The sequence below is a fragment of the Chanodichthys erythropterus genome, chromosome 10, assembly GCF_024489055.1.
Source record: "Chanodichthys erythropterus isolate Z2021 chromosome 10, ASM2448905v1, whole genome shotgun sequence".
In the NCBI taxonomy this organism is placed as follows: domain Eukaryota; kingdom Metazoa; phylum Chordata; class Actinopteri; order Cypriniformes; family Xenocyprididae; genus Chanodichthys; species Chanodichthys erythropterus.
This window is the reverse complement of record NC_090230.1, coordinates 27,457,503-27,476,290: the sequence shown is the minus strand read 5'-3', so window position 1 is coordinate 27,476,290 and position 18,788 is coordinate 27,457,503. Positions and strand designations below refer to the sequence as shown.

Sequence of the window (18,788 nt, the reverse complement as noted above, 5' to 3'; positions counted from 1 at the left end):
TTTCGCATCGCCGCTCTGACGTCATCACTAGTTTCCTTCCTCGTTCAGTCAGCGCGTTTGTTGTCACTTCTGAGGTGAGTTCAGCAGTTCTGATATTTACACATATATAAAATACACTTTACAGTTTGTTTAAGCAACATTTACAAGGTTATTTATTGTTTTCATTGGCTAGAGCGATATATTGTCTTCTCTGTCGCCTGCAGACTGATTTAGTTAAGCACGAACCGAACATCCGAGGAAAATGTTGAAGTAATTCAGACATTGACGATTTTGTAGTTTGTGTTTTATTTTTAGAGTGATAATGTTAGTGTTACTGAATGTGACGTTAGTTTTCATCTCTGAAGGGATTACATAAGAATAGAAACACGTTAACGTGGCAATAATTTAATGATCAAAATAATTTATTGGTATGAATGTAAGAAAATTGGACTGTATTTTGATTCATATGGTTATGGTTAATGACAGGAAGTAGAAAAACCAAACTCTAATATGGGTGTCATTAGTAATGATTAGTAATTTAGTGTCTTTATCATGTAAATAATGTTCAGTACAGTATAAGCTTTCTTTATAAAAGCTAAAAAGAATCAAATAAATCTAACCAGGATTTTTTGTAGTTGATCAACAGAGTCAGGATGTGATTGACAGTTAGATCTAAGGGTGAAATGAGCAAAACACCAATCCAAATGACATATGTAATACTATAATATTTTTAAATAGAGATGTTTTATAATATTTAAGGGTATCTGGAATCAAACACTCTTTTCAAGCACCTGTGTGTTTTCTTTTTACTACAGAGACCAAAATTACTACAGAATAACTATGCCAAAGGTTTACAGTGCTAACACTCTAATGTCAACATGAGAATGAAATTAGATGCTGCATCCCACGTTTTTAAATGGAATTATTCTTTTCCTAATGCTCACATCAGTTCACAAATAAATTGGGGATGGGCATTTTTCAAAAATATTGTATTAAAATTTTTTGGCCCTCAGAAAAAAACTAATATTCATATATTTATTTAAATTGACTTTTTTTCATCAATATAAAGATCAAAAGCATTCAAGCTCAAGCAGTGTCCCAGCTAACACTCAACGTAACGGTTACGTAATTCTTACTTTTTGGTAATTTCATGACTTAAAAACTGACAAAGCAACTACGACTTTCGCATGCTTGTAATTTCATTACCTTCAAATTATCATCTCACAACATCGTCGGTATTATCTCCAAATGTTATAAGATTACTAATAACGCTCCAGATACGCACTCTGTACGTAAGGCATAAAATTATGACCACCTTCCTAATATTGTGTTGGTCCTCTTTTGCTGCCAAAACAGCCCTGACCCGTTGAGACTGCAGTGGACTCCTCTAGACGCCTGAAGGTGTGCTGTGGTATCTGGCACCAAGATGTTAGCAGCAGATCCTTTAAAGGCCCCGATATTCACCTTATTTTTGACGTAAACCCGGGCGCCGCCATCTTTGAGCTGTTCGGTGTAAGACTTCCGGTCAGACACTAAACCTATGGTAGCCGTATTGTGAGTGTGCCTTTTTGACTGGCCTATTAATATATATTATGGAATCTAGAAGGTCAGATACACATTGTGCAGTCAGGGGTTGCCATAATAACTGGTACAAACGCCGTGCATTGCTTAAAAACGTTTGTTTTGACCATAATCCACGGACCAGAGCTGAATGCGGCTTTAAGCTCGTCGGCTTTGGTTAAAAGCTTTAAACTTAAACTTAACCGTATGTTTGCTCATTTCACTTTGTTGATGGAAGACCCACGGAAAATCATCCATTTCCTGAAAAGTGGTTGGGCTATGATGCTCCGCTAAAGACTCAGAGGCGACGTCTCGTCAGGACATATGCTCGAACAGGTAACTTACAGCATCTCGATTAAATGCATGGTTAAGCATTTCATGAACATTTATAATCGCTATTGTCTTTAGCTTTATATCTGCATTTATCGATTAGGCATAAATTATTTAATTCTAGCATTACGCTATTGTTTCTGATAACAGGCTCAAATAAAACACACAGTGCATTAAAAAGTTAATTTTGTATGAATTCAGGACGTTAGTTGTATTAGTAGTTATAGGAATTTATCAGTTTTATTAATTTGCATCAAATACATAAATGATAACCATCTACATGTATGTTTTGCTAAATTTAATGTGTTTTTTTATTGACAAACAACATCAAGTAAACACGTTTTGTTTAATGCCAAGCGACAAAACACGAAATAATTAAACATATCTTCATACGTTATGTCCGGCCATTTCTTCAGATCATCCTCCCACTTGATTATACGTCACGGGTGTGGTAATTCCTTACCACATTGGTTTTTTATCAAGTTTTGTGAATGCTCCCACGCCATTATCTTCTGCTGGCAGTCGACTGAAACGGATGTTGTGCACCTGAAAAGGAAATACGTCATCGCACTTACTTCCGCGTTCGAAAATAAGGTGAATACTTCAAACAAAATCGAAGAACGAACTGATGACGTAATTTCGAACAAAATCAGGCCAAAACGAAGTTCGTTTTGTGTTCTTTTTGGACGTTCGAAACGGCCTGCCAAAGCGAACTTTCAGGAAAAGTTCGCTCCAGCTGCAAAACACCTTCGTACTACCATTGGTCCGTGAGGATAACGTAATAGGAGGTATGCGCCGAGGCTCCGCCTTCACTCGCGTGGGACGCGTCTCTGACTCATTTCGTGTGTTTGAGTTCGTTGAGGTAAGAGCTCCGCAGGTGAAAACATGAACACACTGGATAGCTGCTGTATTGTAGAAAATTAAGTTGTGCTTCTGATGAAATGAGGCACTGACACTGTTTTTCATGTTTGATACTGTAAAGCTGCTCGATTTTAAGCAATCTATTGAATAAAGTGCTATATAAATAGACGTGACTGTAGAGCTAATTTGCAGAGCTCATGCTAACATACCCATGTTGTTATGATCAGACTCTTTTCTTATGCTTTCTATAAAAAAATACTTGCTGTTTTGCTAGCTTGCTAACTCAGCACATCATTGCTTGGAAATAATGACGGTTCTTTGTTCATAGTGCATATATTTGAACGTGAAATAATATGATTAAAGGCAGGACGGAGTAACGTTAGCCTGGCGTGCTAAAATTATAAGCGGGAAAATGTTATCATTGCAAAGTGGTCAGGCTAACGTCGTGTTTATTCCACAAGACTTATGTATAAGCTGTTTGATTTATAATTATTAGGTTATTTTCACAAATTTCATTAAACCTGCTGTGGATGAACAAAGCTTTTCCTCAATAAATTTTGTGTTTCCCATTTGAATGGTCAGCGTATGAGGTGGCTGCTGCTCGCGCTCGGAGCTTTAGCTTCAATTTTGATCAAATTATTTTCTAATCGGTTGCATATTATGTCTTGGATATATCCCTTGAATGCATACTGCAGTCCCTTTTGTCTTGCTCTCTCAGATATTTCACCTGTTCGCCAAAATGACTAATTATCTCCTTGAAAATGTCTGACACCGGTGCATACATACTGTAAATGACTTGCCAGGGTCGAAAGCTTGACAGCCGTAGCAACAGTAACTAAGGAGGGCGGGGCTTAGCGAAGGGTCCATTGCACTTTTCCAATTGTCACAATGTAACCAGTTATGTCGCCACGGCAAAAGTTTGCAGTTATGTAACAGTCACGTCTTTTTGTTAGCTGGGGTGACCAGGAAAAAACATTTATTTTTCGAATAATAATTACAAATCAAATATTCGACAAATATTCATGCACACCTCTAAAATAAATGATGTATATTCCCATCAGCCTACAATATAGCTCATTTATAGAAAACAATTTATAAAAATGCATTAAAATTATGATTTTTTTATTTTCATTTCAGGCCTGATGGAGGAGAGTGAAGAGGAGGAGAAACATCATGTCACGACTGTAGAAAAAACCTGCTTACAGACTCAAAGTGTTTCTTTACTCAAAAGAAGAGACAAGAAATGTTTCACCTGCCGTCAGTGTGGAAAGAGTTTTACACGCAAACCGGATCTCGAAGAACATATAATCATCCACACTGGAGAGAAACCGTTCACATGTGATCAATGTGGCAAAACATTTTTGTTTACTTCAGCCCTGAAAAGCCACCTGACAGTTCATTCACAGGAGAAACCACATTCATGTTCTTTGTGTGGAAAGAGTTTAAAATACAAACAGAGTCTCGATCTTCACATGAGGATCCACACTGGAGAGAAACCGTTCACATGTGATCAGTGTGGGAAGAGTTTTAGACAATCATCAAATCTTAAGGAACACATGAACATCCACACTAGAGAGAAACAGCACGAATGTGATCAATGTGGCAAAACATTTTTGAGGGGTTCAGGCCTGAAGTCGCACATGAAAGTTCATTCACAGGAGAAACCACATTCATGTTCTTTGTGTGGAAAGAGTTTTTCACATCTGCATAATTTAAAACTTCATGAGAAAATACATACTGGCATAAAAGATCATAAGTGCTTTGAGTGTGGGAAGACGTTTTTTACAACTGAACGTTTGAAACTACACTGGAGGTCTCACACTGGAGAGAAACCTTACAAGTGTTCACACTGTGACAAGAGATTCAGACGGACGGGACATCTGAAAACACACGAGATGATCCACACTGGAGAGAAACCTTACACTTGTGATCAGTGTGGGAAGAGTTTCACTCAAATATCTTCTCTACTCAGTCATAAAAGATACAATCACAGTAAGTAGATCATCTTCAGATCCAGCACTTTCAAGCGTGAAGCCGCAATATCATCGAGCAAGATGTCTTCAACATAAATCTGTCACAGCAAGCTTCAGGACAAAGAAACGTTGTCTAAATTTGTCTTCAAAACCAGCATTTTCAACTGTGAGATTCAGATCAATCAATATCAATATGTTTATGCTTGTATATCATTTTGCTTCATTGTATAACTATAATTATGCTTTATTATGAGTTAAATATAATTTAGGGTGAATTCAGGTTGATTGGGACACAATTTCCAATGGCAAAGTGTCCCAATCAACCTGATTTCTTTTAATTTCTTACTTTTACGAAGAAATGTTTTACATGTTCAAGCCATTCTTATCATCTTTCATTAATTTATTTTTTGTAGAGAGATCCATCTCATTTGTTTACAATTTGTATTTGTTTCACCACTTTTATTGTCCATTTTTATTGTCTACTTACATCAAAAATAAATAATTTAAATGCCTAATATTTCACCACACATGACAGAGGGAATGAGACGGCCGTCTGTCTACATCAGTAACTATTTTACCCTTATTTTCTTTTAATAAGTTGTTTTATCGATGTTTTGCCGTTTTATGTTTTGATCTCGTCTCGCGGTGATGACGTCAGAGTCACTAGCGCGCGCCTTCCTTCAGTCTGTCGAGTCTTCTGAGGTAAATATTTAGCTCTTCGTTGCTATAAAATACACTACCGTTTAAATAGTAGTTTACGTTTATTTCATGCCGATAGATCCCATTTTCACCTTATTCATTATGCTGATATCTTTAGATCCGTAAATTGCCACATTAAGCTCATTTTATTGATGTCTACAGAACCAAACGACACGATCAGCTATTGTGTCATCTACAAGATATAGGTAAGTTTTATAACCCCATTTATTTCATTAATTCATTTAAAGACGGTAAACCATGTTCAATAACACACAAAACAAGTAGTTAAGTAAAATTCCATTGTTGGGTTATTTGTTTCTTGCAAATTTGTATATTAAAGTTTATTTTTTTCTTACATTGTTTATATTTGTTATATGTTAGGCTAATTGTACACATTTGTTTCTATAATTCTTTGCCAATATGTTAATAAAAAGACGGTAAGAATTATGTGGATGAAATTCTTAAATAAAAAGAGGTAGAATTTGTGAATTCATATAAAACAATTTGAGACTAATTTACTTAAAAGTTACTTTACCAGATGGATAGTTGAACATAAATACTTAAAATATGTGAATAAATATAAAAACATTTAGTCAGTAAACCATTTCTTCTTGATTTTGTCAGATCTGCTCCTCCCACTGCAATTCACCAATAAATGCTGGAATATTCCCATTGGTTTACAAATGAAGACAAGCATCAAATCATCAGGAAGAGCTGGAATCTGCAAAGACAGAGTTAATTGAAGGACAGTGAGAACATGAGAGATCCAGAATGAAACACACTGAAGAACAAAGAGGTTGGTGTTTATTCCTGATTCTTCATCAAAGGCACAGTATGTAAGTTTCACCACTAGAAGTCGTTTATTCACAACAAAGGTGTAGCTTGATACAGTGAATGAGCTTGGAATCATGGGAGTTGTCGTCTTCACCTAAACAGTTGATGAAAAACAATCAGATGGGACAGAAATCATGTTCATGGATGAACCAATGTATTAAAGTTTGTTACTGTAGGCTTGGGTGATAAAACAGTATCGACATTTATCAACAGTATGTCTTATTCTATAACAATAGAAAAAATGTTCGATATCTCTCTCGATATAGTTTCACTTAAATGCATTAAAATGTAAACAGACATGAAATTCGGTTGCATGAACAACTCAAGCTCACTCCGTCAAACAAGCTGCTGTGGAGTTCAGTTGTGCAATCGCCACGTGAGATCAGAACCTGCCGGTGACAAGGAGATTGTGAATAAAAAATGACATATCAGCTCGTCAGTGTGGCAGTTTCATGGTTTCCTTACGTCAGTTGATCCTCTTCAAAGTTCGTCTTGAGAGAGCAGTTGTCATGTCGGTATAAACAGCTGCACAAACAGTGTTTTCAATCACATAGTATCTTTATTTCTATACTACAGATATTCAGGTTATGACACAAGTACTGAGATAAAAGTTTATAGTTCAGATAAAACACTAAGGGTGCGTTCACACTTGTCATGTTTGGTTTGATTAAAACGAACCCTGGTGCGGTTGCTCGGATAGTGCGGTTCATTTGAACATATGTGAACGCTGCCATCCGAACCCTGGTGCGCACCAAACAAGCGGACCGAGACCGCTGAAAAGATAGGTCTCGGTCCGCTTCCAAACGAGCTGTGGTGCGGTTCGAATGATATATGAACGCAACCCGGACCAAAGACATTTAACCGAACCAAAAACAGGAAGACGAGACCCTAAAAAGGACAGAATCCTCATGCATGACGGTTTTTCTTGTCATAGTCGCGAGTTTGCCCATGACAGGCATCAGACCTATGCATCAGACGCGCGTCTCCGTGCAGCAGATCATTTGTGTGTGTGACGGATGGATTCCCGCCAGTGTTGTGACTACTTTACACATTTTATAAGCTCTTCACGAGTTCCCAGCTGGCCAAAATACCATCACATGCAGGCTCCGCACACACAACGAGCGCATTTACCTCAGAAAACAGCATTGTTTTGGATGTTCGGTAAGTTCCGTCTCAAAATAGGCAATACGTCATAAAATCCGACCAATCACGTTGTGAATGTATCCCTATGCCTTTAGGTTCAGTATCTTTTGGTTAGGTGATAAAATTGCCAATGTGAACGCTAACCGGACTAGGACTAAATGTTTTTTTTTTTCTTCTTTGGTCCGGACCAAATGAACCATACGAACCGAACTACAAGTGTGAACGCACCCTAATGTCAAAGTTATCAATCAAAATAGAGAAAATCAGCTTTTGATTGAATGCGCTGAAAATGACGCATTTAGCGATTACATTGTTTTACCACCAGGTGGCGACAAGTGACTTTTAAAAAACGTGTTTGACGTTGAATCTTCATTCAACAGATTCTTTCAAATACAACACTGATTCATATGAGCATGTCATTGAATCATACATCCAAACATTTTTTTTTAAAATTCAAATATATTTAAAATTTTAAAATAGCCTGCAGCACTTGATATTTTGTAATATTATAATACATGTTATTTTGTTTAGTTGTCATTCAGAATTGTGATCTCGTTTTGAAACAAACAAAAAAGTTTCTCAATTTATCCAGAATTGTGCAGCTCTAAGTTTCTTTAACACTTATTTATTTAATCTTCATAAAAAAAAAATGTTTACATTTTATTTTGCTTTGTTTTAAAAATTATTTGTTGTTTGCCTTAATTAAAAATGCATTGGTTAAATTCAAACTTTTTTTTCTACTAAAATTCTTTCAATAATTATTGATACCGTTCAATATGAAACATTATATCGTGAAATTTTTTTTTTAGCTGTATCGCCCAGCCCTACGTTACTGATCAGGCTTTTCAAACCGGAAGACAAAATTTGCTCTAAAAAAATGCAAAAATAACTTATTTTTACTTATGGATAAACTTAATGATGTGCAGCGTGTACATATCTGTTCACATCTCAAAAAATTAGATTACCCTTTAAACACACCAACATTAAAGCATTGAGAATTACAGATTTAGCATAAATTAAGCAAAACCTGTTTTATATTCTCTGATAAACTTGTATTTCATAGTTATTTTTCCTTTAACTTTGGTAACAGGGTTGATGAATGCAGTCAACATTAGAATGAAGTGAGATTATTTTCCCATCATACACTAGAAAGAGTTCAAATGATGTCACTTCTTGGGTGTCTGCATTTGAATAAATTTAATATTTTATTTTTATTTATTTATTTTTTTTAAGAAGGGTTTATATGTTGAAATGGTGTTGAGTGAAAAATGTAGGGCAGGTAATCAATTGTTCATTCAACATTGGTTCATAATTTAGAAAATTTATATTAAAATAAAATAAATATCCATCTGAGACTGTATCATTTGTTTTTTTAATGTTAATATTACTTTAAATTGTGGAGTTAATTCAATATTTAATAGATCTCACTACAGAAACATGGGATTTGTGCCTATAATGTTTTAAAAGTAATAACAGGAAGATCATTGTACTTTTTTCATGGAAAGAGATTTATAAAATTGCATAATAAAATTATCATAATTTCACGTAGGAATTGTCTAATTTAAATTTTTAAGGATTTATTAAAATGTATCCTTCTTATTTTAATCTCAGTTGTGATGGTGGAGATTGAGGAGAGTGAAGAGGAGGAGAAACATCATGTCAAAACTGGAGAAAAATCTCAATCACAGACTGAAAGTGACCCTTTACTGAAAAGAAGAGACAAGAAATGTTTCACCTGCCGTCAGTGTGGAAAGAGTTTCACATACAAAAAGAGTCTCGAGACTCACATGAGGATTCACACTGAAGAGAATCCATTCACATGTGATCAGTGTGGAACGAGTTTCACACTACAAGGACAACTTAAGAGACACATGATCATCCACACTAGAGAGAAACCGTTCACATGTGATCAATGTGGCAAAACATTTTTGTTTACTTCAGCCCTGAAGAACCACCTGAAAGTTCATTCACAGGAGAAACCACATTCATGTTCTTTGTGTGGAAAACGTTTAAAATACAAACATAGTCTTGAGCTTCACATGATGATCCATAATGGAGAGAAACCATTCAAATGTGATCAGTGTGGGAAGGGTTTCACACACAAACTGAGTTTGAAGGTTCACATGAGTATCCACACTGAAGAGAAACCATTCACATGTGATCAGTGTGGGAAGAGTTTTAGACAATCATCATACCTTAAGATACACATGATGATCCACACTGGAGAGAAACCGCACACATGTGATCAATGTGGCAAAACATTTTCGAGGACTTCAGGCCTGAAGGATCACATGAAAGTTCATTCCCAGGAGAAACCATATTCATGTTCTTTGTGTGGAAAGAGTTTTTCATATATGCACAATTTAAAACTTCATGAGAAAAGACATACTGGTGTAAAAGATCATAAGTGCTTTGAGTGTGGGAAGACTTTTTTTACAACTGATCGTTTGAAAGTTCACTGGAGGACTCACACTGGAGAGAAACCTTACAAGTGTTCATACTGTGACAAGAGATTCAGACGGACGGGACATCTGAAAACCCACGAGATGATCCACACTGGAGAGAAACCTTACACTTGTGATCAGTGTGGGAAGAGTTTCACTCAAATATCTTCTCTACTCAGTCATAGAAAATACAATCACAGTAAGTAGATCGTCTTCAGATCCAGCGCTGTCAAGCGTGAAGCCACATCCTCGCCGAACGTGACACAGTAATACCATCGAGCAATAAAATCTCTTTAATTTACTGTGAATTTGTCCTATCCAGCCACAACGAGTATCAGGACAAAGAAACATCATCTAAATTTGTCACAGTGAATAAAGTTAATCTTCCAGCAGTTTCACCTGTGAGATTCAGATCTACTCAAAGATGGACATTATCTAGACATTAATTATTATAATTTTGCTTCGAGTTACATTTTATGTTAAATTTTTTATTATGCATATGTATCATGTTTATACTTTAATGAAGAAAAATTCTTCAATTCTTCAAATTGTTCTTGTTGTCTTTCATTGATTCTTTCTAGAGCTATCCATCTCATTTGTTTGCACTTTGCATTTGCTTCACATTATTGTCCATTTTTAATGTTTATTATTCTTACATCAAAAATAAATAATTTAATCATTTAAGTTACCAAGTAAAAATATTTTAGAGCCATTAAAATATTGTGATTGCTTTAAATTTCTCGACATTAAGCTTCAAAATGCCTATATTTCACCCCACAGATGACAGAGATAACGAGACGGCTGTCTTTCTACATCAGTAACTGTTTTGCCTTTATTTTTGGTTGATATGATGTTTTATAGATGTTTTGCCGTTTTAAACAGTATTTGGCGCTTTTTTGATACCGATGTCGTCTCGCGGTGATGACGTCATCATCACTAGCTCGCGCCTTCCTCCAGTCTGTCGAGTCTCCTGAGGTAAATATTTAGGTATTGTAAAATACGCTACACAGTTTAAATAACACTTTACGCGGTCATTCATTCATCGTTTCCATCGAGTTCGGTGCCATTTATGTGTCCGCTTACTAAAACACTTAGGGTTAGGTCTGTTTTTCACATACAAAACGGTAAGATGCTAGCGAACTAATTTATTGTTATTAATGTAACGTTAGTTTTTAGGAAATCGAGCTATATTTAGTTTCTTATCTACGAATTACAATGTTTGATAAAGTGGTTGTCGTTAGTGTCCCTCTATATCTGCAATTTTATCGGTCATTGTGAAAAAGTAATATCAAACAATCCGTTTCTAGCAGCAAATACTTAATATAAAGTGAGAGGATCTGCTGCTGATCCTGAATGTCTTGTTTAATTGATAGTCTATGGATCATCACTATTATCAGAGCAGCTGAAAAGCCTCTATTTCATGTCAATAAATCCTGTTTTCACCTCATTCATTATGCTGATGTCTTCAGATCTGTAAATTGGCACAATAAGATCATTTAATTTGTCAACAGACTTGAGCAAACGACACTATCAGTTATTTTGACATCTACAAGATACAGGTAAGAATCAGAATCATAACATTGATTAAAACACGATAAACCATGTTCAATAACACAAAATTAAACTTGTAAATTCACTCCATTGTTGGGTTATTTGTTTCTTACAAACTTATATATTATAAGTTGTATTACTTGTTTTTATTGTTATATAGTTTATATTTGATATATGTTAGGCTAATTGTTGTAGGCTACACATTATTTATTTATTTATTTATTTATTTTTTTAGAATTCTTCGCCAATATGTAATAAGAGGTAAGAGTAGGAATTATGAGGACGAAATTCTTAAATGAAAGGTAGAATTTATGAATTCTTATAAAACAATTTGAGTTAATTTACTTAAAAGGGATAGTTCACCCAAAAATGAAAATGTGATGTTTATCTGCTTACCCCCAGGGCATCCAAGATGTAGGTGACTTTGTTTCTTCAGTAGAACACAAATGATGCTTTTTAACTGCAACCGCTGCCGTCTGTCAGTCAAATAATGGGAGTGGATGGGAACTTCTACTATAAGAGTAAATAAAACTTGCTTAGACAAATCCAAATGAAACCCTGCGGCTCGTGACGACACATTGATGTCCTAAGACACGAAACGATAGGTTTGTGCGAGAAACCGAACAGTATTTACATAATTTTTACCTCTAAAACACCACTATGTCCAACGGCGTTCAGCAATCGCTTGGTGATGTCTGATCGCGCTCTGAAAACAGCAGTGATGTCTAGCACTCATTGAAGTATATGCGCGAGACATCACTTCCGTTGTCAGAGCGCGATCAGACCTCACTAAACGATTGCTGAATGCAGTTGGAAATAGTGGTGTTTTAGAGGTAAAAAAATTATATTAATACTGTTCGGTTTCTCGCACAAACCTATCGTTTCGTGTCTTAGGACATCAATGTGTCGTCACGAACTGCAGGGATTAATTTGGATTTGTCTAAGCAGGTTTTATTTACTCTTATAGTAGAAGTTCCCATCCACTCCTATTATTTGACCAACAGACAGCAGCGGTTGCAGTTAAAAAGCAAAAAAAGTCACCTACATCTTGGATGCCCTGGGGGTAAGCAGATAAACATCACATTTTCACTATCCCTATTAAAAGTTACTTTACCAGATGGATAGTTGAACATAAACACTTAAAACGAATGAATAAATATAAAAACATAAACCCAGTAAGTGATTTCTGTTTGATTTTGTCAGATCTGCTCCTCCCACTGTAATTCTGAGATCCAGAACACTGCAGAATGAAACATACTGAAGAACAAAGAGGTTGGTGTTTATTCCTGATTCTTCATCAAAGGCACAGTTTGTAAGTTTCGCCACTATTCATCAAAGCAAAGGCGTAGCTTGATGATGCTGTCAATGTGCTCTGCTTGAGTGCTGCGTAACCAATTTACCTACGAGTAAAAGACTAAATCAAATCTTTTCATCATAAGAAGCGATTGATTCTTTTCAGAACAGTAAACTAAACTGCTCGATTTGTATGGATTAGTTTTCGTAACTCTTTATGAAATTTTGAAGTGTCAAAGAAGTAAGTTACAAACACAGTCTATGGAAGGAAATCTGACAGCATTCTGTCATCAAAAATATCTTAATTTGTGTACTGAAGATGAACGAAATTATGGGTTTAAGTTTCATTTTGGGGTGAAATAATGAAACTGGTGTTTATTTCATGTGATTTCTCATTGTGGTGGTGATATGATAAATCAGTTTCATTAATTCATCGGATCAAAAGTAATTCCATTTTGTATGATAATTTTCGTCTAAGTAATTCCAAACTTTGTGAGGCAGACGATGACATTATGTGATAAAATACAATAAACTTGTTAAATGCACACCACAGCGCCACCCAGTGCATTTAATTATAGTTGCTAGTTTTAGTGTTTGGGATTTCTCATGGATTCACTGCATTTACGGCCATCAAAGTAACGTAGTAAAATTATTATTTTTATTTTCCGAAAAATAATTATAAATTGAATATTCATGCACACTCCTAGTTTGTTTTTAATGTTAATAATATGTTAGTTTGTGGAGTTGATTAAATATTTAATAGATTTCACTACAGAAACATGGGATTTGTGCCCTTTTATGTTTTAAAAGAAATAATTGTAAGATCAATGCAGTTTGTTCATGTAGCCATTGTTTAATTTCACTTTTTAAGGATTTATTAAAATTGAACTTTCTTTCATTTCAGACGTGATGCTGGAGAATGAGGAGAGTGAAGAGGAGGAGAAATATCATGTCAAAACTGGAGATAAAACAAACTCACAGACTGAAAGTGTTTCTTTACTGATAAGAAGAGACAAGAAACGTTTCACCTGCCGTCAGTGTGGAAAGAGTTTTACATACAAAAAGTGTCTCAGGGATCACATGAGGATCCACACTGGAGAGAAACCGTTCACATGTGATCAGTGTGGAATGCGTTTTAGGCAACAAGGAACCCTTAAGGAGCACATGAAAATCCACACTGGAGAAAAACTGCATCAGTGTGATCAATGTGGCAAAACATTTGTGAGGGCTTCAGGCCTGAAGATCCACCTGACGGTTCATTCACAGGAGAAACCACATTCATGTTCATTGTGTGGAAAGAGTTTTTCATTACTGCACTGTTTAAAACTACATCAGAAAATACATACTGGTGAGAAAGCGTATGTGTGCTTTGAATGTGGGAAGAGTTTTATAAGAGCTGGACAGTTGAAACTGCATCAGAGAATTCACACTGGAGAGAAACCTTACAAGTGTTCACACTGTGACAAGAGATTCAATCAGTCAGGAACCTTGAAAGCACATGAGAGGATCCACACTGGAGAGAAACCGTATCACTGCACTGCATGTGGGAAGAGTTTTAACCAATCATCTGCTCTACGCAGTCATACAAAACACAATCACAGTAAGTAGATCATCTTACGATCCAGCACTTTGAAGTGTGAAGTGACGGGACAAAGAAACTTCATCTGAATTTGTCATAGTGAATAAAGTTCATCTTCAAGACCAGCAGCTTCAACTGTGAGATTCAGAAAAACTCAAAGCTTTATTCCTGTATAGTCTTTGTTTACACTTTTATGAAGTAAAGTAGAAGGTTTTTACAGGTTCAAAGTGTTCTTGTTCAGGAAGCTGAAGAAGATGCTGATTTACTTTTTAACATTCTTTGTTGTTTGTAAATAAACTAATTATTCTTCCTGTTATTTTGAAAATGCAGATGTAGGGTATGCTGTCATGTAGTTGTCAACTGTCTTTCACTTACTGTCTTGAGATCAGTGGTGTAACTTTGTTTTAAAAAGTGTGTGGATTAGAAATGTATGTGTGTTGGGTGTATTGTAATTGTACCAGTACAATAATAAATTCACAAAAGTTATTGACATAGACCTCATGTTTAATATGATAGTTTTGTCCTTACGTCTACTACAATAGAATATATTGTTAGTCTCAAGAGTATTTACATAAGCCAATAAATACTTTGAACCGTGTTTAGTATTAGATTGTCCTGATGAACTAGGGGTAGAGTTTTTGTTCAGCATGCCATAGATTCTGGGTTGTAATCTGCCCTAGTGTAATTTATTTTAGATTTTTCCCATTAAAACCAAAGATGTTCATCTGTGATTGTGTATATCAAGAGCAGGGACACGTTTAAGTGCATTTTATTTTGTAATTTCACCATCTCCGCAACAGTGTTAAAGGTGCCATGGAACATCCATTTCACAAGATATAAGTCTAAAGGTGTCCCCAGAATGTGTTTGTGAAGTTTCAGCTCAAAATACCAAATAAGTTTATTATTATACCATGTTTTAACTGCCTATTGTGGGGTGAGAAGGAAAATACTCTGATTTGGTGTGTACACCTTTAAATGCTTGTGCTCCCCACCCCCAAGCTCACGACTCCATTAAACATTCCATAAACAATCCTGAAGTTCGCAATAAATCTCAAAATGGGTCTTTACAAACTGTTTGTGGTGCAGCATATCAGATCACGTAAGTATGGCATGTATTTTGTGGATGTTAACTAAAATTTGATTCTGTTTGATAGTGTGCTGCACACTGTTAGAGAGACTCGATAAGAATGAAGATGAGTTTATGAATTATAGAGACCGCAAGTTGGGATTCACCCTTCTTTCCCTGTTTAGATTTACATATGAAGGAGGAAACAATGATGTTTGAGGCTTACATTATGTCTCCATGTACAGAACTCGTATTATTCAACTATGCCAAGTTAAATTTTCAATTCTATGGCACCTTAAAGCGATAGACTGAAGCGCTCGTCCGATGCTTTGCTATCTTGTTAGTCAATATAAATCATATATATCAATAAATGTCATTTGTATCCACTTTTATTTTTTTGTATTTGCTTCACCAAGTATTAAAACTTGTGTTGTCCTTTTTATTGTCTGCTACTTCTTGCATCAATAATAAATTCATAATTTTAGTTGAATTTCATATCCATATATTATTATTGCTTTTGTGATTTTCCATATTTTAAGTTTCTTTATAAAGTTTTTAAATGCCTAATAAAATATTTTATATCCCACACATGACTGAGATTGAAATCATATGACAGTCTACATAAGTAACTGTTATAGCCTTATTTTTGTTTGATATATTGTTTTATAGATGTTTTGCCATTTTATACAGTATTTGGGGTGTTTTTGATAATTGCTGAATCGTTGATTTCGTTTTGCGGTAATGATGTCATCTCCAATGCGCGCTCCCGTCAGCCAGTAGTCTTCTGAGGTAAACAGTTCACGCCATTTCACGTTATTGTAAAAAAAAACCCATTTGTTTTATGATTTGTTCGTTCTTCACATACAAAATGCTAAGGTGTTAGCAAGCTAATTTTTATTATTGTTATTAGGAAATGTAACTATATTTAAATGCATATCGACAAATAACAACGTTTCCTAAAGATGGGTGTAAATGTCTGTCTTCATATTGCTGATATATTCTGTATCATTTGAGAAATTACAATAATAAAGCACTTTTATAAGCTTTCAGCATATATTCTGACTTAATCTGTTTCTAAATACTTAGAATAAAGTGAGATGATCTGCTGATCCTGAATGTCTTGTTTAATGAGTATTGATAGTCTATGGATCATCACTATTTTCAGAGCAGCTGAAAAGCCTCTATTTCATGTCAATAGATCCTGTTTTCACCTCATTCATTATGCTGATGTCTTCAGATCCGTAAATTGCCACATTAAGATCATTTAATTGTTTTCAACAGATCAGTTATTTTGACATTACAAGATATAGGTAAGTAGACTATCTGCATTTATTTCAGTAATCTGTGGTAAACCATGTTACATTTAAAACAAAAAAACAAAAACAAGTGGTTAAGTCAAACTCAATTGATGTTACTATTTGTAAGTTTTTTTTTTCTCAATCTTATTTTTATATTGTTTATATTTGATATCTGTTAAAAGTACTTATTTTTTTTACCTATACATTTTTCCCAATATGTTAATGAGAGGTTAGATAAATATAGCAATACAGTATGGGGATGACATTTTTAGAAATAAAAAGAGGTAGAAATTGTGAATTCATGTAGAACACTGATCAATTCACTTAAAAGTTACTTTACTAGACAAGTAGGTAAATATAAATAATTCAAATGTGTACTAAAAATTTGTATGAAAACTAACTCTGGAACTGATTTCTTGATTTTGCCAGATCTGCTCCTCCTTCTTCAGTGAAGCTCCTCCCACTGCAATTCAACAATAAATACTGGAATATTCCCATCAGTCTACAAGTGAAGACGAGCATCAAACCATCAGGAAGAGCTGAAATCTGCAAAGTCAGAGTTTATTGAAGGACAGTGAGAAGATGAGAGATCCAGAACACTGCAGAATGAAACACACTGAGGAACAAAGAGGTTGGTGTTTATTCCTGATCCTTCATTCATGAGGCTTAAGAATATTAAGGTTATAAAGCAGTTGATCAGAATTGTATCTGTTGTTGATGGAAAACACCATTAAAGTTTCGAAAAAACAGTTAAACCAAAAAATAATATAGGAGGCACTTTCTATGTGGAGGGTACAAAATTAGGCCTGAAAATCAGTTGTCTTGCATTTTCTTGTTTTGATCAAATGGTCAGTGAAACCAGATTTGATTAACATTCACATTGATTGTTTACATTAGAAGGCCAAACTAAATATGATCTGAGCTATTTTATTTTATATTTTCAATCAAGATTGGCATTTAGGACACATTGTCACACCTCAGTGTCTCATTCCCCTTCTCAGGGAACCATTTTTTTTTTTTGATTATTTAAAATGTAACTTTTTTTTCTGTCATTTCAGACCCAGTGGAGGGGAATGAGGAGAGTGAAGAGGAGGAGGAACATCATGTCAAAACTGGAGAAAAAATTCACTCAGAGACTGAAAGTATGAAGGAAAAAAGGAACAAGAAATGTGTCACCTGCCATCGGTGTGGAAAGAGTTTCACACGCAAACATAGTCTCAAGATACACATGAGAATCCACACTGGAGAGAAACCGTTCACATGTGATCAGTGTGGGAAGAGTTTCACACATCAAGGAACCCTTAAGGAACACATGAACGTCCACACTGGAGAGAAACCGCATGAATGTGATCAGTGCGGCAAAACATTTTTGAGGGCTTCAGACCTGAAGAGCCACCTAAAGGTTCATTCACAGCAGAAACCACATTCATGTTTTTTCTGTGGAAAGAGTTTTTCACATCGGCAAAGTTTAAAAGTTCATCAGAAAATACATACTGGTGTAAGAGATCATATGTGCTTTGAGTGTGGGAAGACTTTTATCACAACTGACCAATTAAAACAGCACCAGATAGTTCACACTGCAGAGAAACCTTACATGTGTTCACACTGCGACAAGACATTCAAATGGTCAGTTTCCTTGAAAACACATGAGAGGATTCACACTGGAGAGAAACCTTACAAGTGTTCACACTGCGACAAGAGATTCAATCAGCCAGGAAACCTGAATGAACATGAGAAGATCCACACTGGGGAGAAACCATACATGTGTTTACACTGCAACAAGAGATTTAATCGGTCAGATCATCTGAAAACACACAAGATGATCCACACTGGAGAGAAACCTTACAAGTGTTCACACTGCGACAAGAGTTTCAGACGGTCAGGACATCTGCGAATGCATGAGAAGATTCACACAAAAAAAAATCACAAAATATAGAGAAAGGAGATTTCCACCTCATCAAGGAGCTGCGTGATTATCCCGAGCAATTCAGAGTTTACTTCAGGATGTCAGTGGCTCAGTTTGATGCTTTGCTACTGGCCCAATCTGTCTTTATATGAAAAGACAGATGTAACATACATTTTTGAAGTTGATGTTAAGGCGATAGGGTTGCGTTTGTCTGTGTATATTACCTTACCATTACCTGTATTACCTATCACCTCCCTCGGGGCTTGCCGTAG

At 35.4% G+C, this 18,788-nt stretch overlaps 1 pseudogene; it reads left to right on the top strand.

Moving 5' to 3' along the window:
• The first annotated feature begins 88 nt into the window (after positions 1 to 88).
• LOC137028098 (zinc finger protein 91-like) lies at positions 89 to 18,788 on the top strand (annotated as a pseudogene).